The sequence below is a fragment of the Rhamphochromis longiceps genome, linkage group LG22 (genome assembly GCF_057381845.1).
Source record: "Rhamphochromis longiceps isolate RC_006_pf linkage group LG22, R_longiceps_female_GT1.1, whole genome shotgun sequence".
Classification (NCBI taxonomy): Eukaryota; Metazoa; Chordata; class Actinopteri; order Cichliformes; family Cichlidae; genus Rhamphochromis; species Rhamphochromis longiceps.
Genome location: NC_140577.1, coordinates 23670095 through 23694813, shown reverse-complemented (window position 1 = coordinate 23694813; position 24719 = coordinate 23670095). Strand labels below are relative to the sequence as shown.

Genomic DNA, 24719 nt, shown 5'->3' with positions numbered 1-24719 from the left:
ATCCTTTTCTTTTCAACCCACTTCTCTTGTTTCCTGGATTTGAATATATCTCTTTTCCCTCACCCTTCCCCACCATTTTCTACACACTCATCCTCTGTTACATCACCGATTCAGTCCGGGGACGAGAGGTGCACCACGTCCTCGCCTGCGTGCCAGCTGAGGACATCTATAGCTCCTTGAGCAGAGGGCAAGACAAAGATTATTTTATTTGCTGAAATACCTTCAAGAAACATCTCCAGCGGAAAAGGCGCTTACCTGCTGGCGATAAGAAAACAAACAGAAAGAAACCACGTGAAGACAACCATCTGAACACACGACAACAACAACGCGCTTTTCGTAACTTTACGTGGTTTCTTGATCATTCTCCATATTTTGAGGAAAAGCTTCCACCTTAAACTGCAGCCAGCGGGGAGTACGACTGGGAGCAAAGCTGTGATGACTTTTCTCACCGCCTAAACCCAAAGGGAATTTTACCTGTAAACTTTTAAGTCGAGAAATATACCTGTAGCTTACGGAGGCCTCTGTGCAAGCGAACTGTAAGACGGGCAGCGGCGTATTGGCTTGTGTGTGAATCTGAGGGAGACGGTCTGGACTGTTTCGATTCATCTTTCTCGTTTTTTTGTTTTTTGTTTCTCATTAGCTATTTTTATTGTGTTCGCTCTTATATGCTGCTCACCTTATTCTTTGAGTCGCTGGATGCCAGTTTTCTTCCCAGCTGTCCGCTCCTGAGGTTCTCGAAAAGTATCATCGGGGACCTCTCAGTTTCTGGCAGAGGATGAATTAAAAAATTAGTGAGTTTTTGAAGGCCTTGCTGGAGACACACACACACAGACACACTCGACTTCATCTTTTTTTTTGTAGCAGGAATAAAATTCTGCTTGGCGAGGCAGCTGTGTCCAGTGTAGGGGTTCAAAGGTAGCTTGGGCTGCTGAAATTTAAAAAAAAAAAAGCACTTAGTGAGGTTGTAGTGAGAGTTGTACATGCGAGTGTGAGTGCGTATGTTCATGTGCACATCTTGTAGCTGCCCTCATCTGTTCTCACCCTAAAAATCCAACCAAACACGCAATGCTGTCTTATTTTATTTTTTTGTTGCTTTAAGAAGTGAAAGTATTGAGTTTACGAGTTTAGGATTACGCCAACTCAGAGGCTCCGAAAACCAGTAAATTAAACGTCGACAATCTATAAATCCAGTCTCCATCATTTTTCTTTCTTTTCTTTTTGGTTGGTAGCGATCGATCAGATAGATCAAAGGGACCGAAGAGAGACAAATTCACTTCTCAGGCTAACACACTTGAATCAAAGGTTAAGCAAGGGGAAGTACTCTTGACATTTGCTCCAAAAACAGGCTTTTTTTTAACCATGCCGCCACCTCTGCTCTGAGGCCCTTGAGGAGAAGGGACCATGTCGCAACAAACCACAATGTAGCACAGCAAATCTGTATTTAGATTACACTATCTGCTTTTTTTCTTTTCTTTTTTAAAGTTTCTTTTAATCCCGGATCCAGCTTTGCTCGTTTCACTGGATTAAAAGGTGACACAAGTTGCAGCAGTAGCTCCGCTAAACTTTGGCCTTAGGAAAACAAAGATCAAAGTGCGGTCATGTTCTCGCTCTCTGGAAATGTTCAAATGAAGGCGCATGGGGTTTGAAGAATGGATGAAGCGAGAGATGCGTTCCCTCTGGATTGCATTCAGGTCTTTTTCATGCAAGCTCACTTCTGACAGCTCGCTCCCCTTTGGAAAAAAAAAAGAAAAAGAAAAAAATTGCGGAAATGATAAATATGATTTTGGGAGGGGGTTGAAAAAAGTGTTTATGTCTTTGCTGCTAACGCTTCCCCATATCTATGGCAACTGGGGAGTGATATGCAAAAAAAAATTATATTGAAAATGCAACACAGGAGGAAACTGTCATCTAATATAACAGCGGGGCTCTACCTTGGCTGGTGAATGACACGTCTGATGAAAATACGAATGCTTTGTGACCCGTATTAAGTGTGTGTGTGTGTCTGTGTGTGCTCCCGTACCTGTAAATGCTAACCTGCAGCTGCTAGGTGAGGTGAATAGTGTGCGAATTTCACAGGAGCAAATTGGGCCATTACGTCTAATTTGCATTAATTTTAGCTTCATTATCAAACCCATAAGAAAATTCATTTTTACATTCCCAATATCAGGACACGCTCAGATCCTTTTCACTTCTTTAGTTCCTTTTTTGTGTGTGTGAGTGTGTTAAAATCAAAAAAGGAAATTCATCTTATGGATTTTTGTTGCTGCGTTATTCTTATTATTATACATTTCTTTTTTTTAATGAAGTCTTTAAATTTGCCCGTTGTACATAATTTCCCTCAGAATTCCAGACCTTTTGAAACCAATCACCGTATTGTTTCTTCAATCAGTTTCGCTGTGGGTCGGTAATTGCTTTTACAATTTTATTACTTTTAAAGCTCGCGTTTATCTCGGCCGTACAGATAGAATATTGCCCCGTGCTTGCTCTGGTAGTGAATTGATGGGAGAGGAAACGATTGAATTACCCTGGATATTTCACAGGGAGAGGAGAAGTCGCTCGCGCATTATCTCAAAGGAGCTGCTACTCAGTTCCTATAGTTTTCTGTGGCTGTTGCACGTTGCATTTCATTTGTTTTTTTTTGTGAAATTGCTCCAAATATGTCAGCAAAGTGGACAGCTTCATTATTAAATCGCAGCTTCTGTTGAGGGCACTTTCAAGCGGTCTTTTCCCCAACTTACACAAAACGATCAAACGAACACGTGTAAATAAGGACGGCGTGTTCACGAACCCCAGAGGAAGCAATTCCGTTTGCCTAGATTTAGACTATAAATCTGGATTAACATAATACAGAAGCAAGCGCTCACACAAATATGATTGTTTTTACTAACAAGGGCTCATTCCCCACAAATTCAAGGATTAAAAAAAAGGGCCAAACACAATTTTCTTTTTTTCTTTTTTTCATGTTCGTACCTCCAGGAAGCACTTTATGTTAATTATAGTGCCTTGTTACCCCCTTATATCATAAATATGCTTTAGACGCAGTGTTCTTATGTTAAGGAATTCCAGTATCTTTCCTAGGATTTTTTTTTCTTTGGGAAGGGGGGTTTCCTCTTGTTATGTCAGATATTAGAAATGTAAGTCTTTTAGGGTTTTCGGTAAAGCCCTTATCCCTGCCTGAGTAACCCACACACACTGAAGAGTCCGCAGGCTTTGTAGATCTGTTTTTAATCTTTGATCTCACTGAAAATCTGAGCTTGTTAGGTTCATGCCAGAGTCACCATCAGTTTGTTTTTTTCCCCCCCAAACGAGCCGTGTGCTCAGTCGTACTGTATTTTGGTGTGCAAGGATTAATGGCCAGGACTTTATGTTGTTGGCTTCGTGCTCGGCTGGGTGTTTGCCCTCTGTTTGCTTTGCGAGTTTAAAAATAAACCAAAGAAAGTTATCCAAATTCAGACGATTTAGAATTAGACATATAGTGATAAAAATTAAGATTTATTATTCTGTCACGTCTTGATGTTGCTTAATTTATTTCTGCTGTTGTTTTTTTATGTCAAGCAAACCATTTTATGGATACATTTCCCTTAATGGTCAGTACATCTATAGAAGTATTTAACCTATCTAGTGTTAGCCCAGAAAGTCCAGTCATATGAAAGTAAAGATCGCAGAGCTCTCAATGAAGCCGTGCTCTAAGAGTCAGAATTAAGTCTTTCTTAATAGCAGCAGGCTACTTCCTGGTTCTCTTTGCATATTTTAAGACACAAACGGCGCTCATCTTCAGTTCATTTTCGTTATCAGCCGGTCACAGCTCTGGGTTCTGTCCTGCTCTCCCATCTCTTCTATAATGAAACACACCACAGCTATGGTCTTTGAGTTTCCTTCAAAAGTTCACAGAGTTTTCCTCGCAGTCAGGGACCCGACCAACGGCTCTCCCTTTCTTCGCGCAGCACAGGACAGCACTGCACATGTATTGAAAGACCGAGCGATCCATCAGTTATGCCGTGTGACACGTTCTGCATCAGCTATCATTTATAATCTCCCGTCTCTCACTGCCACCACATATTGATGGCCAGACAACAAATCTCAACTTCCCCGCTGTGTTTTACAGGCCCATTCCATGCAATTTGCCTTCACTATTCAGCCCATTTCAGCTCTTCTAGTGGACTAAAGCGTGGGGAGAGAGGGAAGGGATGTATTTTGAAAAGCTTTGAAGCTTAAATGAGTTTTATTCTTTCAATGTGAAATGCGAGCAGCGTGGTAGTAGGATCATTCGTGATCAGATCACTGGATTTATTGCTCAAAAACTACTGAATGTATTTCATTTCACTGAGTGCACCAGAATTTATCTATCTATACTGTGTTGAATATCTGTAATCCCACAACTTTTTCTCTGTTTGTGTGCAGTAATGGATAAAAAAAAAATATAAAAAAAACCTGTCAGTATGTGTTATCTTTGGACTAAAAACAGAATGTCCAATTTATCTAGAGTATAATATAGCAAAGTATTTACAAAGAGCTGCTTTTTTATTACCAGATATTTTTCTGTTAGTTTTTCCATGGCAACAAACTTATAAAGTCCCATATTTTCATTTTGTTTTCTTTCAACATGTTTTTTTCAAGCCAGTTCTGTAAATCTCTCAACTAGTCTCTATGTGAGACTGAAAAACCCGCAATGCCCAAGCAGGTTCGACATGGCCATTAAAGGCCTCAACGAGAAAAAAAAAAAAAAGACAAAACGGCGAAAGGCAAAGAGCCAGTGTCGGTGTCTCGCTGTACACCAAAAGGATTTACCGGTGACGACGTGGACAAACGTGAGCTTAAGCAGACTGTGCAACGACAGAGCAACTGCAGAGGAAATATCTCTGAGATAAGAGAATATGTTAACAAATAAAAAAAAAACCTTTTTTTGTACAGAGATATATTTTTATGAAAATACATTTGTAATATAAAAAGAAAAAATGGATTGACATATATGTAAATGTTTTTCTTTTTCATTATTGTAGTACAAATGCTAGTGGGGAGTATATGAAAAATCTATATATAAATATAAAAATCTATATATAAATATAAATATATATATATAAATATATATATAAATATAAATATATACAAAGAAAAATAGAAACAAGGCTTTTTTTGTATATGTAAAAAAGATTGTATATAAAAGTTTACATACATACTGTACATATGTAAGACCCACCATGGCTTGTCTGCAATATATAAAATGTATTTTATCTGTCTGTATATGATGCTTTGCATTGTGTCTAAGCTTATTCTACTTTCTTGAACTTGAAACTTATTTTGAAGGTTTTGGAATAAAACATAAAACCTACCACTTGGGTGAATTCTTGTGTTTATTGCCTCAAACCCATAATCATTAGTTAATGCATAGTATAATGTATGTATCGTGTATAGCCTTTCTAAGGGGGGAAGAGGCAAGGCCATATATCCAGTGTTCCTGGTGCGTGTTGCAATTGTGGGTCAGAATATCTGATTTGCTCTTTATGGTGTTTTTTTTTTCATGTATGTTACTTTTTTTTAATGGAGAGACACAGAATATCAACCAAAAACAAATCACATCACATTAAGTATGTGACACAGATTACAATCAGTTGTTCAAAACAGATACTCCTGGTCTTAACTCATTATGTGTACAAGCATGTCCAAAGATCTTTTTTTTTCCCTATTCCAACCTCTAACCACCAACGAGCTGTCAAAGGATATCAGGGACAAGATTGTAGATCTGGTGGAACAGCCTAAATCTACATGGGAGGAGCTTGTTAGTGATCTGAAACCACCATTGGCAACGCATGTCACTGTAATCTTACAGCGCCCATAAGGTCCCCCTGCTCAACAAGGCACATGTACAGTGGGGCAAAAAAGTATTTAGTCAGCCACCGATTGTGCAAGTTCCCCCACTTAAAATGATGACAGAGGTCAGTAATTTGCACCAGAGGTACACTTCAACTGTAAGAGACAGAATGTGGAAAAAAAAATCCATGAATTCACATGGTAGGATTTGTAAAGAATTTATTCGTAAATCAGGGTGGAAAATAAGTATTTGGTCACCTCAAACAAAGAAAATCTCTGGCTCTCACAGACCTGTAACGTCTTCTGTAAGAAGCTTTTCTGTCCCCCACTCGTTACCTGTATGAATGGCACCTGTTTGAACTAATCATCTGTATAAAAGACACCTGTCCACAGCCTCAAACAGTTAGACTCCAAACTCCGCCATGGCCAAGACCAAAGAGCTTTCGAAGGACACCAGGAAAAGTATTGTAGACCTGCATCAGACTGGGAAGAGTGAATCTACAATAGGCAAGCAGCTTGGTGTGAAAAAATCAACTGTGGGAGCAATCATCAGAAAATGGAAGACATACAAGACCACTGATAATCTCCCTCGATCTGGGGCTCCACGCAAGATCTCATCCCGTGGGGTCAAAATGATCATGAGAACGGTGAGCAAAGATCCCAGAACCACACGGGGAGACCTGGTGAATGACCTGCAGAGAGCTGGGACCAAAGTAACAAAGGTCACCATCAGTAACACACTACAACGGCAGGGAATCAAATCCCGCACTGCCAGACGTGTTCCGCTGCTGAAGCCAGTGCATGTCCAGGCCCGTCTGAAGTTTGCCAGAGAGCACATGGATGATACAGCAGAGGATTGGGAGAATGTCATGTGGTCAGATGAAACCAAAGTAGAACTTTTTGGTATAAACTCAACTCGTCGTGTTTGGAGGAAGAAGAATACTGAGTTGCATCCCAAGAACACCATACCTACTGTGAAGCATGGGGGTGGAAACATCATGCTATGGGGCTGTTTTTCTGCCAAGGGGACAGGACGACTGATCCGTGTTAAGGACAGAATGAATGGGGCCATGTATCGTGAGATTTTGAGCCAAAACCTCCTTCCATCAGTGAGAACTTTGAAGATGAAACGAGGCTGGGTCTTCCAACATGACAATGATCCAAAACACACCGCCCGGGCAACAAAGGAGTGGCTCCGTAAGAAGCATTTGAAAGTCCTGGAGTGGCCTAGCCAGTCTCCAGACCTCAACCCCATAGAAAATCTGTGGCGGGAGTTGAAAGTCCGTGTTGCTCGGCGACAGCCCCAAAACATCACTGCTCTCGAGAAGATCTGCATGGAGGAATGGGCCAAAATACCAGCTACTGTGTGTGCAAACCTGGTAAAGACCTATAGTAAACGTTTGACCTCTGTTATTGCCAACAAAGGTTATGTTACAAAGTATTGAGTTGTATTTTTGTTATTGACCAAATACTTATTTTCCACCCTGATTTACGAATAAATTCTTCACAAATCCTACCATGTGGATTCATGGATTTTTTTTTTCACATTCTGTCTCTCACAGTTGAAGTGTACCTCTGGTGCAAATTACTGACCTCTGTCATCATTTTAAGTGGGGGAACTTGCACAATCGGTGGCTGACTAAATACTTTTTTGCCCCACTGTACAGGCCCTTCTTAAGTTTGGCAGTGAACATCTAAATGATTCAGAGAAGGCTTGGGAGAACGTGCCATGGACAGATGAAACCAAAATCAAGCTTGTTGGAACCAACTCGACCTGTTGTGTTTGAAAGGAGTATAACCACAGAACACCATCACCAAGGTCAAGGGGTGGTTTTCCTGCTGAGGGTACAGGACGACTTCACCAGATTGAGGGGAAAATGGACAGGCTTTCAGTTGCCAAGCAGCAGCCAGGAAACTTTAGGATATAGAGAGTTTGTGTATAAAGGAGTGAACAAAAATCCCTCCTGACATGTGTTCAAACTTGGTGACCAACTTCAAACTCTTATCGTTGAGTTTCATGTTTTGATTTGGGATCAAATATTTATTCCACTCATGCCAATAACCTCAATACTTTTATGTAACGTGTTGATATTCTGTCTCTCTCCATTAAAATGACACTAGCATAAAAATGATCAATTCAGCCATGGATGAAATAATGACTCCCCCCAATATACCAGTAAACATCTTAATGGGTCTTTGCTGGTATACTTGTATGCCTGATGCAACCTGATGTCAAAATAAGCTTGGAATTTATGGCTCCAAGCTTATTTTCTTTCTTTTTTCTTTTTAAAAGAACATTGCAAGCATGCGCACACTTCATGATCTGAGAAAACAAGAAATACACTACACGAAATTGAGTCAGAAGGAGTATTACAATGCATCTTGTGATTTTGGGTGCAGATGTAGACAAAATTGAAAATGCGATGGCTCGTGTTCGCAATATTTTTGCAGCGAGTAAAAATGTTTTAAAAAGTCTGGATGAGAAAGTCAGGGAGAGAAGTCAGCTCGAGTTGTATATTATTAATCAGTAATATCTCAACAAGGATGAATTAATATAAACTATCAGGAAACATCTTCACCAATAGGGAGATAATTGATCAATAGATCTAGTGAGGGCATGCACTCTAACTCCCTGGTACCTCAGTTGTGAAGGGGAGTGGTCCTTCCACTAATGAGGACAGTGGCTTTCTCTTTTAGATCCAAACAGAGTTTCAGCTCATACATTCACTGCTCTTACAGCTATCCTCCAGATTAGCTTGCTCATTGAATAATCAATCCAAAAATCCCAATCTTTTATCCAGGTAGATATATTCATACACAGGTGTTTGTTTGTGAAGCAAGTGATGAGGAAAAAGGAAAGGTCCAAAAGTCAGGCAACAGGTCATGCACAATCACAAGGAAGTACAAAAACACACAAGGAGTCTGGGGTCTTGAGTCTCAGTCTGACGAGACAACCTGCCAGCTCATACACTGAAGAGACTGACTGACTACCTCAACACAGGTGTGGCACAAAAATGATGGAAAACTGAACAAAAAAGCTGGAAGGAAAAGGAAAAAGCTAAACTATTTCACATGGAGTGACTAAACTGAAACTCAATCTTAAGGTAAAGGAGAAAAGATGAAGCTTACGAGACAAATCTAACGGGTTGTTGTGAAGGAGTGTCTTTAAACCCAAAATAAAGTAGTCTTTGGTGTCCTAGTCTAATTAAATATGACGTAAGTGACTAAAGCTAGACGAGAAGTAAAAAGTGGATGAAAAGGAAAAGAATCCTGTAATCATCTGGCTGATAAACTTGTGAAACCACCTCTCAAACCTCTTGATGTGGACTCTGTATGTGGGTCCCCTTTGATAATGTTATATTGCCTGAGTTGGGGCATTAAGGCATTGACATCTTGTTTGTCGCTCTATGAGCCAGAGACGTCTGACATTCAGCATTTAATGGAATGCTTTATTAACCCTCTCGAGGCAGGCGTTGTCGATTTGCAACAGTTAAATACTAACAACCTGATTACCCCACATACATATTTTCTGAGTTTTTTTTTACTCAGAAGTACCACTGCAGGGCTTGGTTGTGCATTAGCAACAAAAAGTTTAATTTGAGCCTGAGAGGGTTAAGCTTCTAAAGTGTGGGTGCCTGTTGCTGAATCACCGCACCGATTAAGAGCAGAAGTGTTTGACACGACAGGATGTGTCACGTACTCATGAGCGTTTGCTTTTTAGAACACCACATGACTGGGAAGTTTTTCCTCTGAGAAACATTTAATTTATCTGTGCAGCACTTATCGGTAAAAAAATGTTACTGTCAAAAATGTCATGTCACTTTCCTTTTGGCTCTCGGAGGAGGCGGACGCACTTTTTCTCCTCTCCTCTCCCTTATCTTCCCTGCTTAGTTCTTATGCCCTTGTCTAGTCTTGTGTTTTTTGTATTACTGTCCCTGGAACACTCTCTCACAGTCTGTTTCTAAAACCTAAAGAGAATTATGGATTTGATCAACTGGTCTCTGAATGCTATTGACACCCTTTTCTCAATGAGAAGTCTGGGCTCGGGAGAGCTCGAGTGCCCTGGAGGGACTTTCCCTGCCGGATACACGATGGAGTGGTGGCAGACATGGAGGATCGTGTGCCTGGCGGGACTGTCGATCGAGGATGCTGAAGATATCAACCTATTCGGAACCATGATAACAGGGTTCTTGCTGATCGGAGCTGGCTTGGCCCTGGCTCATCGGAGAATTAAGAAAGCGGAACCGGCTGTTCAAACCCCCCCAAGGCTGCCCGCTGGGATTGAAACGATGTTTTCAGTTTCAGTTTTCAGTTTTATTTGTCATATGCAAGTTAGCACAGGGTCAACATTGCAATGAAATGTGTTTGACGAGCAGCAGTCACTCAGCAGCATGGTACAGTAGAAGAAAATATAATAAAATAAATAAAATAAAGTAATAAAAAAAATAGAAAAATACTAAGGAGCAAAATATTAGAGAGACGTGGTAAAAGAGAAAAGATGACTAAATATATATGTATCTATAAATATAAATATATGTACACTAGTGATTAAATAAGAAAATCTTGAAAAGAAATATGATGGGAGGGCAGATGGGATATTGCACAGGAATGAGCAGCAGAAAATTACAGTATTGCACTTTTTAAATATAAATATCAATGACAATAAACTGGAGTGACCAGTGCAGATTAAACAGAGTACTTGTGAAGCTGCAGGTAGCTTCTGAGTGCTGTGTTGTGTGTGTTTAAGTGTTGTGGTTGAGGTGTCATATGGCTTGGTGGTAAAAACTGTTTTTGAGTCCGAGCAGACAGACTCCTGTAACGTCTGCCAGATGGTAACAAGGAGAAGAGCTGATGTGCTGGGTGGCTGTGGTCCTTGATGATGCTGTGTGCTTTACGGATTCATCGCTGGAGATAAATGTCCTGAATGGCAGGAAGCCTCGTGCCAGTGATGTGCTCTGCTGCCTTCACAACCCTCTGTAGTGATTTACGGCAGCTTGCCGAGCAGCTTCCGTACCAAACTGTGATGCAGCTCGTCAGCAAGCTCTCAATTGCACACCTGTAAAAATTTGAGGTGATGTTGGCGTTCATGCCAAACTTCCTCAGCCTCCTCAGGAAATAAAGCCGCTGGCGAGCTTTCCTGATAGCAGTGTCTGTGTGAAGGGTCCAGGAGAAGTCCTCTGTGATGTTGACTCCAAGGAACTTGAAGCTGCTGACCCTTTCGACCTTGACACCGTTGATATGGATGGGCTGGTGTTCTCTGACTGGTCGTTTCCGGTAGTCCACTATCATCTCTCTAGTTTTGCTGATGTTGAGAGTCAGGTTATTTTCCAGACACCACTCGTACAGTGCCATCACCTCCTCTCTATAGGCCGTCTCATCATTGCCTGTGATGAGGCCTATGATGGTTGTGTCATCCGCAAACTTGATGATGATGTTGGACTCGTGTTTAGCAACACAGTTGGGACGAGCGAGGCGCGACTTCTCAGAAAAGGCTCACTGAGTGCAGCATGGTTAAGAGCTTGGAGGCGCCTACGGCAGCAGTGAATACTCGGAATAAGACCTCTGAGCGTACATTGGATTACATCAAGGAAAAGTCCACTCAGAACAACACCTCTGAGCGGAAGTTGGATTACATCTTGGAACAGCTGACTGCGGTCGTGAGGTCTCAGAATCTGCTCTTTGAGCAAAAGAATGACAAGACCACGGAACTGAAGGTTAATAACATCATGGAGAAACTCGCGGCTATCCAACGGGAGATTGAGAGGCCAGTGTCGGAGTGTTAAAGAACAGCTTGAAATTCTCATGAGTTGCTGCAAAAGAAAAATTACCATCATAATCCGGCTACCCCTTCAGCGCCAGCTGTGGGCTCAAGGCTGGAGTCGAACAAAAACTCCCTGATAACGACTGTGTTGAGTCTGTTCCTTCCCATTCCAAGCATAGGCCACCTGGGTTGGCTGGTGACTGTTTACTTAGCCTGGCAGGGCGAAGGACACTGTCTCAGCTGAACTATGGACACACATACATATACTGATACTGATAAGCACTCACTGACGCATCACCCTCCCTACCTCGGATCCAACGCCACCTCCAACGCTTACCTCCCCTCTGATGTGGACATCGGGTCAGTTGGAGGCGCAGTCGAAGATTGCAGCGGTCCCAGATCAGATGTACACACTGGAACTCTTTCCCATGTTGCTTGTCTGTGTTTATTGTGCTATGGTGCGTTGATATCTGTGCATTCCTGTATTATCCTTTTGTGTTACACATTTCGATGTTTTTTTCCTCGCTACCTAGCCTGACCTGTCTCCCCAATGTGATGTTTGTGTATTGTATGTACGGTCGGCAAGGTCTGTCATCTCGGTTGTGGGCAAAAGACCTGCAACTGACAAATAAAGGCTATCTCATCTCATCATATTTGCATCACTTACAGCAGTGACACTTTGTGTGACTCTTCTTTTAATAGCATTATAGTTACACATATTATGTGTATCTATAATACACATAGTACAGTATGACTATATTATGTGTATAGACATACTGTATTATGGCCCATGAAGACTCCATAGGGCTTATATTGCATGCCGAAGGCAATATTTTATCTTTTATTTCCAAACAGAAAGGTATACAAACCCAATTTAAAAAAAATGGCCCTGTGTAAAAATTAAATTTAAAAATGTAGTGAGCTGCACTGCATTTGCTTCTTAACTTATTCACAGAACAGAAAATATATCGAATGTTTCAACTGAAATTTTTTTTATAGTTTTAAGAAAACATAAGGTGGTTCTACATGTTCTCCACACTAAACACAGACCATGAGCACTCAGTTCAAAAGCCTGCATCTCTGAGAGTATGGGGTGGACCCGTGATTATGGCAGTGACTGCCTCCACATCTGAAAAGCCCCATTAACAGTGAAAAGTATATACAAGCTTTTGAGCAGTGTCCTCCCATGGAGATGATACTTTTTCAGGGAAGTTCTTGCATGCACAATCTGGAGCTGAACACTCTTAAAACTGTAGAGATGACAGTGGACTTCAGGAGACATCCCTCAACTCTGCTGATGAGCTAGAATCCTAACATAAGAATAGCACAACATTCCTCTCCCAGAAGTCCAGCAGCCGCTCTCCTCAGTTCCCAGACATTTAAAAAAAAAAGAAAAAGAAAAAAAGATTCGATGCAGTTGTACATGGCTCTGTCCTATATAGCAAATTCAAAATAAGATAATATTTTTTCTTAAAATTCTACATTTTCTCAGCTTAGACATTTTGATTTGTTTACTGTGTTCTGCTGTGGATAAAATATGCATTTATGAGATTTGCATATTCTTGTATTCCTTTGTTATTTACATTCTATGGACAGTTCTTTTGGATCTGGGGTTGTATTTCAGTCTCCATAAAAAGGAAGATTTGGGGGTGTGTGGATGATCAGAAATGCACATATTCAATTCAGTTCAGTTTTATTTATACAGCGCCAAATCACAGCAACAGCTGCCTCAAGGTGCTTTATACTGTAAGGTAAAGACTTTACAATAATACAAAGAAAACAAAGGAAGACTTGAGGGTGGAGTGCATCTAAGGTTGCAATAATACGTGATGTGCAAGTGAAACTTCACAACTTGCTCTCCTACTTTCACAGATAATTTGAGACATCATATAAGCTCTTGTAAAGTCAGCGACCAGGTTATCATCTCCTTGGATAATAACTTTCAACCAGCCGGCTGATTGTAAATGTGCTTTAGTTTTTATAGACAGATGCTGACACAGCCAAAAACTCCATCCCTCAGGCCTGCATGTCACTCTTAGCATGTTATGATGCAGTGGCTGGCCACTAGCTTTAATTACAATATATTTATATCACAGAAAGGTGTCGACGCCTTGCGATCATGATCACGATGATCACAAGAGAAATCTGGGAAAGCAAAATATCATCAGATTTCTCAAGGCACTGTGAAGCAAAGTCCAAAAGTGCTTGCAATAATTTCACGAGGACAGTAACACACTGTATGCATTATTGCATTAATGGTACGGAAGTTAAACTGACTTTTATTAGTAGCAAGGTCATTCCTCTCGATTTAATGGATCTGCTACCTCATTTCTCATTCTCCAAATGCATCTCTTTATGAATACAAAGGATCCAAAAGGACAAGTGGCCACTAGAACCTGAACTGTAACACATTTGCTTTGACTCCGAGTGCATCAGTTAGCCCTATACAGACAGGAAGAATGATCTAGGTCTTACCTGCCTGTCTTCAAAAATCCCAAGGGGCTGGCTTCCACTCTCAGCCAATCCCCTCTTCTGAAGGAAAACCACATATCCTGCAGTACTAACACAGCCAAGTGATTGTGGTGAAAAGATTTACAGAGAGCAGGGAAGAAGCGCTGATCCGTGTGCAGATAAACAAAAGAAATAAGGGAAACGCTAAGTTTGCGCTGTGGGAAAATTTCTGTTAGTGCTCAAGTAGTGTGGAAAGGTCTTCACTCATACTTGTGTGGGATTTGAGTAGGTGTGCTGCTGCCTCATTCACTTCGGGGCTGACCGGTGGCAGACGGTGATTGAAGTGGAATGACTGATCGTTTGATTTTTAGAAATACCTGAGGAGCTGAACAAAGCAGCCTTTCCAGCAGCCTTTGGGTTTGATGTTGTTGTGTTTATTCAACCGGCTTCCCACAAAGGCAGATGGCTCGGAGCTTTTCCAGCACAGAGTGTGTAGTTGATTGCATTTTCTCCACCACTCTCTGACGTGTCTTTCGACATACAATACCTACTCTTCTTACTCACAACCGTCACTAGAACGCCGCGGCACGTCTCCATAAAGCCTCTCAGTTTAAGATGGGGGGGGGGAGACAGAAAATAACACAAAACTACAGAATTTCAGGTTTACTTTTTTTTAACTTTTAAATATCTCTATGCTCGAATGTCATGTAACCACAAAAGACCAGAGTCTCTCTGTAGTTTTTCATACTGGACTCAATCTGTCATCTACATTTAGACACCAGCGCCAGAAGAGCAAAGAGAGAGACGTGTAATCACAGTTTAAAGGCAGCGGGGAAATCAAGTGCTTAGCTCTGTTGATGTGGCTTCAGTCACGCGAGAATACTGTAAACACATTAAATCAGAGGTGTCAAACATAAGACCCGGGGGCCAGAATTGGCCATGCAAAGACTCCAATCTGGCCCAGTAGACTGCTTTGGAATATAAGAAGGAAGGCTTAAATTTTGGTCTTTTAATTGTATTTGAATAAGGTTTGCAGATCCTTCTGATTGATAAAGAACTCCGCCATGGCCAATCAAACTTCACTATCATTCTCAGGGAGTAAATGTGTAGGTTAAACTTTTTTAAAGAGGACTTTTACTGGTCCGGCCCACTTAGGGTCAAAGTATGCGTCCCATTATGTAAAATGAGTTTAACATCCCTGCATTAAACTGTCTCTTAGTAAGTTACTATATAAAAATTGTAAAATCAGATGCAGCATGAATCAAAGCACCAACAGAGAAAGAGAATAGGAAAGCAATTTTGGTTCATTTTGAACATTTGTTGGGGAAATCAAGCTGAAAGCTAAATATACCGGCATGTCTAAAACAGAATAGAAATACAAAGTTCCCTTTTTTTCTTTTCTTTTTACTCAAGCAGAATAAGAAAACAAGGACATGTATAAACTTACTCATGGAACCAAAAGAAAAAGATTTCCCCTCTGCTCAGCTTCACCATTGAAGTATTGGACAGAGAGGAAACCCCACCGTGTGTCTTCACTTTGCTTTACAGATTTATGTATGAGCGTGCTGTGTACACGCTTAAAAAAACATGTAGTGTGTCATAAAAAATGCATAGACGAACATGAGTACTTGGAGGAGGGAAAACAATATTTTACAACGTGGTTATTAAAATAAAGTCAAGAACTCAAAAGTCACAGTCTCAAGAGCATAGAGGACATTACCAGAGACAACCAGTGCCTTTAGGAGAACTGGACACCGCCGTAGAAGGCCCTTAACCCATCAGCAGGATCAGCATCTGTGCCTTTATCAAGGAGGAACAGGATTAGCACTGCCCACTAGGTGTTGGGATGAAATGCTGCACTGTCAGAGCCTAAGATGGTGCAGTGGGTCCTGGGTTCCTCCTGGTGCACAATAATGCCTGACCTCATATGAGTACACAGGCAGTTCCCGGAGGATGAAATAATCGATACCACTGTCTGTCCCCCACGTTTGCCTGACCTAAATCCAATAGAACACCTCTGGGACATTATGCTTCGCTTCATCTGACACTGCCAGGTTGCACCTCAGACTGTCCAAGAGCTCAGTGATCCCCAAGGATCCCCCATCTCATTAGGAACATGCCCTGATATTGACAGGTAAGCATGTGTACAGGCATGTGGGAGCCATACAGACTAAGTTCATTTTGAGTTGCTACAATGAAATTTCTGAAAAATGGACTAGCTGCCCCATCATTTTTTCACTTTGATTTTTAGGGTGTCTTTGAGTTGATCTGTCTTTAGGTTGATAATTTGCATTTCCATCAAAAGAAACGCAGTAGTTTGAGATCTGATGTGCTGTCAAGTGTTATTTTTATCAGTCTATAGCAGTGTATATGATGACAAAATTATTTTCTTTAGCAATGGAGTGGAGAATCATAGTGATGACACGCGATCCGAGGACAAAAATTAAATTAATACTCTCCACAAGTTATTGTAGAGAAATCACTAAGGCCAACAAGATACTGCAAAGGGTCATAAAGGGTCTGATACACCACTAGAGGCAACCATGCAAAGCAATTTATTTTGCTACTTTATAATCACTCTCTTCTGCTTTTCTTCCATTACAATCACTGAAATGGGCCCAGGCTACGGGGATTTCTCGCAAAACACCTCGGATCTGCTGAATTTAATTAGAAATGTCTTAAATATCCCCTAGTCTCCATGAATAAGTACATATTTTATGGATGCCTCATTCATATTTTTTCCATATACATTCTCTCAACTGCAAAAGCGGATCGGAGTACACAAGATGTGCAATCCGCATCAAGAATTAACAATGGACTCATCTAATTATGTTACTGAGTCAACACAAAGGTGAGTCCTGTGTTTTTTGCAAAGTTGTGTATTAGTTAAAAAAAAAACACAAGTACAATGGCGCACAAAGAGGAAAGAGAAGAGACAACAGCAACAAAACACTGGTGAAGTTGTGATGTTGTGGCCATGAATGCCACAGCTGAACAGCATCTGCTAGTTAGTGGGGCTGTACAGCCATGCGCTCCTTCCAATTTGGCTATCAGGCGCTGTGCTGTGTGGACACTTTGATTAGGCTTGTTTGTCATGGTTTTAAACAGGTGTCTTGAGACTTGTAAAGCTGACTTTTCTTTTGTACAGTTTTAAACCTTCCTGTGAGGTTAAAGGGAGCTTGGCAGGGGCTCGCTTCAAATCACCTTTCAGCCATGGAGTCTTTGTCATTGTTGTTATTTTATGTTTTGCAGCTTAGCTTTTTTTCTTAGTGGTTTCTTTTCTGTTTGGCCTTGACGACTTGACAAATTCTTTTCATTATTTTCATCATTCCTTTGCCATCCATTCATCTGCATTGGTTAATTTGAATGATTGAGGAAAATCTACAACTGAGCATGTGGGCACATACTCACAGGCAGTTTTTCAAACCTGTCCACCACCACACTAATTACCAACAGCACGACTAAATGCATGCCCTTTCAGGAACAGCGGCATTCTTTCACATTCAGCTAAATTTTATGTTCATAATACTAGTTGAATTGTTGTTTTTCTTAAAACCACAAGGTCTTGATAATCATCTTAGACTCTTATGTTCAACGTGACCATGCCATTACACACTGGTCCACAACACCAATCAAGAATTCAAATTCACACACTGCTTTGCATTTAATCATTTATTGTTAATCTCTGGCTCTCTCCACAGTCGGTCTCTTGTCCCATCTCATTCTATGATCAACTCCAACTGTTTGCAGCAAATGGCTGCCCTCCCTGAGCCTGGTTTGGAAATTTCTTCCTGTTAAAAGGGAGTTTTTTCTTTCCTGAGTCGCCAAGTGCTCTTTGGGGCGGAGTGGTGGGGGTTTTCACACTATTATTGTCTTTAACTTTACAATATAAAGCATCCTGATGCTACTGTTGTGATTTGATGGTGTACAAATAAAATTCATTTAAACTGACAGAGATGAGATAAAGTCAGGTCCTGGTTGTAATTAGTTGAAGCCAGAGGAATGTTTGTTAATCTGCATGTTTGAATCTGTATGTAAGAGACAACTTAGCAATTGCATTAGGAGTTTGATGCAAAAGCAAATCATTTGTTCATGAATCTGTGAAAAATGCCAGATAACAAAGTTTGACAGAGATAAAATACAACATTTTGTACTAACAAGGTCGGTGTGCAGCGTCCTTAAAAAAATCTGAGCAAGCTGGACAAGTGGAGGACAAAAGAAGTGGCAGTCCTATAAAACAATTTACAGCAGATGAACAATATCTGAGAGTCCTTAGGGAATGGGGGGGATCCATCAAAGATCTGACACAGGACCTTAGAGATCCATCTACTGTCCACTGAAGCCTCATCAGAGGGGTTTCTGTCAGGGTGGCTGTCAAGCAGTCATTCTTAAGGAGGGGAAATTGGGAGAAAAAGCTGAGGTATGCCAAAATACACAACACTGTGTGGACTGTAAATCAGTAATAATTTTTAAATTTTTTGTTGAAATCGTGTATGGAGGGGTCAGGAAAGCAACAGTGAGTCTCAATAGCCATCTGTAAAACACGGTGGAGGCTCTGTCATGGTTTGGGCTCCATTTCAGTCAATGTTGCTGAGGATCTTGTCAAAACTGATGAAATTATGAATGCAGAGAACTACCATCAGATTATAAACCACCATGCAATACCATCTGGAAAGCATCTGATTGAAAACAGCTTTGTCACGGAGGAGCAGGGAGGACTCGGCGCAGACTGAAATCTCAGAAAAACAGGTTTATTTACACACTCCAGGTGCACTATATACAGGTGAAGGAGAAGGGGGCCAGGGTTCCCAGGGATGCAGAGAGGAGTCGGGAAAAGCGTCCAGAGTCCCCAAACCAAGCACGAGAAATCTGCATACAGAGAACAAGAGTTAGCACGGAACTTTCACGGACAGAGCTCAAAACTGGCTGAGGCTAAAGTAGCACTGACGAGCGTTACTCAATAGTCCAGCGGCGAGGTGCTCTCAGTCACTGCCTTAAGTAGCGGGAGCAAACAAGGTGAGGAGCCACAGGTGATTGCCTACAGGTGGTGGAGGCCGGGAGCTCACAATGAGCTCCGCCCAGGCAGCGAGCAGAGAGAGAGGAGAGAGAGAATAGACAAAACATAACATGTAGCCACACAGGGCCAGCCGAGCAGGCACGGGGACCATGACAAGCTTATTTTTTAAGCATTACAACGATCAGAAACATATTGCCAATACAGCACAAGCATCACTGGTGACCTTAACATTACTGAACCAGCGTGGGACTGTCTTGACAGAGAACAGAACAAAAGGCAGCTGACATCCAGAAGAAGAAAGCTTCTCTAAGAGAGTTCAGGCTGTGCTGAAGAATAAAGGTGTTCCTACAAAAAATTACTTTTTAAGCTTGATAGAACTGTTTTTACCTTATTTACTGTATTCACTTGTACATTTCAATGAATTGCAACATCTATTTTCCATTTTCCTAGCAAAATATAAAGAAATGACTCAAGCCTTTTACACAGTACTGTACCAATACTGCCTTTCTCACTCTACTTTATGTCAACCCTGAGAAAACATCTCAGTGTTTTCTTCTTTGAAAGCATTTTTATTGGAATTGTCACTGGATAAAAGTAACCGGGAGCTTGGTGTTTACACTCACTGTGAGCACTTTTGAGATCTACGTGGTGGCTGTTGACACATAGTGTGAACAAACAGGATGCCATCTTTTACTTGATTGTGTGGCCCACTGACATTACTGGAGACCTTTACAGTTCGGCGACTAAAAGGAAGAAATTCACAGGTGTTAATTTGCGTTTGTGGCGTGAATAAGACACGGCGGGACCACGGAGCAACGTTCAGAGTCATCTTTATTTACATCTCACCACACCACAACACCCCCAAACCCCTCAGTCCCCGTGTTTTTAACTAGGCGGGCGTGATTAAGGATGCCGTGCAGGTGCGTCCGCCCTCCCTGCACGGCACCGCAGACCACGCCCCACCACATACCCCCATCGCCCGATTGAGGCCGGGGAGCCATCCGGCCGAACCTACTCCCCCACCACCAGTGGGAGAGGGAATCAGCCCGGACAGCTGGCACCCCCAGGCCCCGGCCAAGCGACGGGGAGGTGCGAGTTCAGGCGGCCGCCCGCGAATCCAGCGGCGCAGGCAAAGCTGGTTCGGAAGTCGGACACGTGACAGGTGCACCCGGCGCGGCCGGCACAAGCGTGAGCCCCAGCTCACAGGTGGCTGGGCAGAGGTGTGGCGTGTACAGGCCTCTGGTGGTGGTGAGGCCGGTCTGGCGAGCACGGCGATCTCAAGCGTGGCGCCCGCCTCGCTCGCCAGTTCCACTCGAGCAAGCTCCCCTGGCACTGGGACCTCCAGCTCCTTGCGCGGCCCCTCCGTCACCGCTGTCGCTCCCTGCTGGAGCAGCCCATAGCGCGACTCCTCCGTCACTACTGCTCCCTCCGCCGCCACTCCCGGCTCGAGCAGCCCCTCGTGCAGCTCCTCTTTCTCCAACCGGCGCAGACCCTCGCGCACCTCGTCTGCCGCCTCCGGTTGGAGCGGCTCATCCACTAGTGATGGGATTTCCGGCTCTTTTTAGAGATCCGGCTCTTTCGGCTCGGCTCACTAAAAAGAGCCGGCTCTTTCGGCTCCGAACCGGCTCTTCAGGTTGTTTTGTTGCTTTAATTAATTTATTATTCACAATAATATAAAATTATGCACAAAAGGAATTACTAACGTAAAAAAGTGGTTTTATTTATATATGTTTATATATAAATATATATGCGGTGGCCCCTAGAGACAAAACACGTACAAACTCCAAAACACATTTCTAGCATGAACTGAACTTCCAAAGCAGAGCTACTAGATCACTTAAATTACACAATTGAAAGCATGTGTGTATTGTTTGTGTATTTATACACAGGCACTCAAATATATTCAAATAATTTAAAAAAAAGTTCATCTACCTGTTACTATCACACACCAAATCCGGTCGTTGGTACTTGCTGGATTGTGTAGCCACAAGATAACAAAAGCTCAACACTGCGCCCAGCATCCTGGAGCACTTCTGTTGTGTTTTGTACGTGTTTTGAGTTTTTATGTGCTTCTGAGTTTTTACGTGCTTCGGAGTTTGTACATGTTTTTACATGTTTTGGAGTTTTTACGTGTTTTGGAGTTTGTACGTGTTTTTACGTGTTTTGGAGTTTGTACGTGTTTTGGAGTTTGTACATGCTTCAGAGTTCGTACGTGATTTGAAGTTTGTATGTGCTTTGTCTCTAGGGACCACTGTAAATATACTTTTATTTATTCACGCCACATAAAATGTAATAAATAAATCATATAATACAAAAATCAACTATTCACATTTCAACTTTTAACTATTTAAATTTTCAGCTGTTTCCTTTTACAAATTTAAAGTGAAAACAACACAAAACACTGAAAAACACAATTAAATATAAATTATAATATGAAAACAAAAAGAACATGCACATTCTCTGTCATATGGGCCCGCATGAATCCGCACTTTCTGAATCCTTTATCATCTGCAACCGAAAATAGTTGTGGATGATTACTATACCTTTCTAATGTGAAGTTGTTGTCCCTGGCTCTCTTTCTCTCTCTCTCCTTCTGGCTCTGTTCCTGTGCTACTGAGTGTAACTACCGCCCCTCCCCCCTCTGCCCAGCGTAAAGCACAAGGCTCGCGTGCAGAGTGAAGCGGGAAAAAAGTGCGAGACAGAGGTTGAGAGAAAAAAAAAAAAAAAAAACACGAGCCGTCACGGCTCGCGATAAGGAGCCGGCTCTCGTCGTTCACGTCAAAGAGCCGGCTCTAAGAGCCATTTCGTTCGCGAACGACCCATCACTATCATCCACCACTCCCGGCAGGAGCAGCCCTTCACCTGGCTGTTCCCCCTCCTCCGGCAGGCGCAGATCCCCGCGCGCCTCGTCTGCCACCTCCGGCTGCTGAGGTGCCTCACGCGGCTCCTCCACCGCTTCACTGTCCTCGGGACACACCTGTGGGGGTGGCGCCCAGGCCCAGAGCAGCGCCGCCAGCTCCCCAATCCTTTCCAGGTGCCGCTCGGACTGGTCCTGCAGCTCTTCCTGCTGGCGACGCACCTCCGCCGCCTGCTCCCGCTGGGCGGCCGCCATTTCGGCCACCCTCTGGGCCAGCTCCTCCATTCCCTGGCTCCGATATGGACCCGCCGTGCTGCCTCCTGGGTTTCGGCACCAATGTGGCGTGAATAAGACACGGCGGGACCACGGAGCAACGTTCAGAGTCATCTTTATTTACATCTCACCACACCACAACACCCCCAAACCCCTCAGTCCCCGTGTTTTTAACTAGGCGGGCGTGATTAAGGATGCCGTGCAGGTGCGTCCGCCCTCCCTGCACGGCACCGCAGACCACGCCCCACCACAGCGTTATATTAAAGCATTCCTTTATCTAAATACTAATATAAACCTAGTGCCAGTTCTTTAAACTGAAGACGTGACACCTGTTTTTGTAGAAATCTACCACCAATTGAAGAAATTATACACTGCCTATTATAAATGTACAGATACAGTATACTGTGCAAATCCAAAAGAAGTGTGATGAGTATTTAATGCCTCTTGTTTTGTCCTCCAATGATCTTGAAGCGCTCTTTTTCTTTACTGATTGCCACGGGCTTCTTGTCGTTCATTCTCAAACATTTAGTGACATTGCTCAAGGTCGCCTGCCTTGGGACTGCACCGGGATACTTGCAGGATCTGGAGAAGAGCCAGCCTCCAGGGACTAACTGTTCAGCCTGTGCAGGTTGCGTAAAGGACATCTCTGAAGCCACCGCAAGATTTAACGCCTGCTGGCAGGTCAACGCTGAGAGGAAAGAAACAGACTTTAGAATTTAGTCACAGTTTAACACCAACAACAACAACATCCATCACACTGGGGCTGCTTTTGCTATGAAAGTGATATGAAAATTGTGAAATTGTGTCATTTCACTTGTCACAACACAGGAAGTGGCAGTCCATGATTTCAGCAGATGACATTACTTCAAGTGTATTGTGATTTTGAAGAGGAGTATAAGCCCTGTTTTATGTTTGGGAAAAACGGCTTGAGGTTTTGAAGGGCCATGTCAGGTAATTGGACAAAGTAAGTCTCATGAAGTCTATGATCAAATTCTTTGTTTTATTGGCATTAAGGACCAGGCTGCTTTTCTCATACCAGTCATTTTTTGAACCGTTTTGCCACGTTACAAATGACAGTTTGTGAGGTTCAACCTGATTATGACTTATTTACTTCACATTTTTTATCTGCTGCCTTGAGAGCAAAAGAAGTCTGAGATGAAAAGTTAGAAAATAGTTTAACTGTGGGTGAAATTCATAACAACGTAATTATTTACAATATAGTTTACCACTGTAGATACTTCCATCCATCCATCCATTTTTTTTCACTTATGATATTCAGCGTTGCAGATGGGCTTGAGCCTATCCCAGCTGTCATGGTGAAAGAGGCTTTTAGCAAGAAGAAACCTCCTTCAGAACCAGGTTCAGAGACTGTGAGGGGTGGGAGACAGGGCAGAAAAATAGGCCAATGTTACCGTACATTAAGGAATAATTTTGGAGAAGTAAAAGGAAAAAAATTACTTGTGACTCCATGGCGTCGTGATGAATCTGTCCCCTATATGTGTCTCTTTAAAACCGCAAAGACACAAACACAGCCTGAGAAACTCAAAAGCTACTCCCAGTGCTGGTCCCAAGCCTGGATAAATGTTTGATGAAGGGCATTCAATTGTGCCAAGTCAAATATGCGGATCCATCCACTCTGGTGACCCCTTGGGAAATAAGGGAGCAGCTAAAAAAATGTTCGTTGAGGAGAAGAGTTACAACGACAAATCAATCGTTATCATGGGATGTGAAACAAAGATGTAGTCCTAAACAAAATAGGATTCATGCATGACCTAATAGCATAATGCAGAATCGTAAAAACGCGTTGCTTCATTAACTTATATTAACTTTATTAATATTTGCACCAGAAAAAAAGATTATTACAGTGATACAACAGCAACAATGTGACAATTTAGCTCTGCTGATCATCAGCAAGCTCCAGAGGGAATCATCTGTCTCTCCACTAGTTATTCGCCAACCAACTCACTAATATTTGCTGCATTCTATAGGTGTAAAATGTGTGCTTGTGTCAGTGTGTGTGTACATTTCTGCTAAAGCTAACAGGTTACTGTTAGTGCAGTGAAACAGAAATATAACAGTGAGAGTGTAGATCTGCTAATGAGCTGAACTTTACATGTAGAACAATGTTGGACTAAATAATGACATCTGTTTCCATTAATAGCATTTGCTTTAGATATGCAATATAGAACTAAACTGAAGTTGCTTGCACTATATTCCAAGTACTGTTAATGTTCATATTCAGGCTTTAGACACTTTTTTACGTTATCACTCCATGTTTCTTCTGTTATTCACACAGAGCTGTTTCTGTCCAGTTTTTAGCTCTGCATTTGGGCTCCACATAAGGAGACCAGCTAATTTTTAGTTTTTTTTTATAGATAATTTAATTTCATTTGAATGCTGCACTAGAAACTACAAGCATTTCCTCACAGCACTTTACAGGAAGGGCCAGAGTCGTCTCTATTTTTTGAGGCGACTGAGGTCCTTCAACATCTGCCAGAAAATGCTGAGGATTTTCTATGAGTCTGTGGTGGCCAGTGCGATCCTCTATGCTG

The 24719-nt window shown here is 42.2% G+C and overlaps 1 protein-coding gene and 1 long non-coding RNA gene across 3 annotated transcripts in view; one reads left to right on the top strand and one right to left on the bottom strand.

Moving 5' to 3' along the window:
- Nucleotides 1-5280, top strand: part of csmd2 (CUB and Sushi multiple domains 2) — a 290206-nt gene extending 284926 nt beyond the window's left edge. Inside the window, exon 72 of the mRNA XM_085395216.1 lies at nucleotides 115-5280. The gene's annotated coding sequence lies outside the window, so the exon portion shown is untranslated. The remainder of the gene's footprint in view (nucleotides 1-114) is intronic.
- Nucleotides 5281-15545: 10265 nt separating this feature from the next.
- LOC146644103 (uncharacterized) lies at nucleotides 15546-23856 on the bottom strand. Of its 2 annotated transcripts, none has more exons than XR_014909346.1 (5): nucleotides 23626-23856; nucleotides 23382-23535; nucleotides 22609-22855; nucleotides 18969-19780; nucleotides 15546-18889 (listed from the first exon to the last, which is right to left on the bottom strand). It is a non-coding gene; the product is annotated as an uncharacterized LOC146644103 (long non-coding RNA). The 2 variants fall into 2 exon arrangements; XR_014909347.1 differs by having other exon boundaries at nucleotides 23394-23535.
- Between the last annotated feature and the right edge of the window lie 863 nt (nucleotides 23857-24719).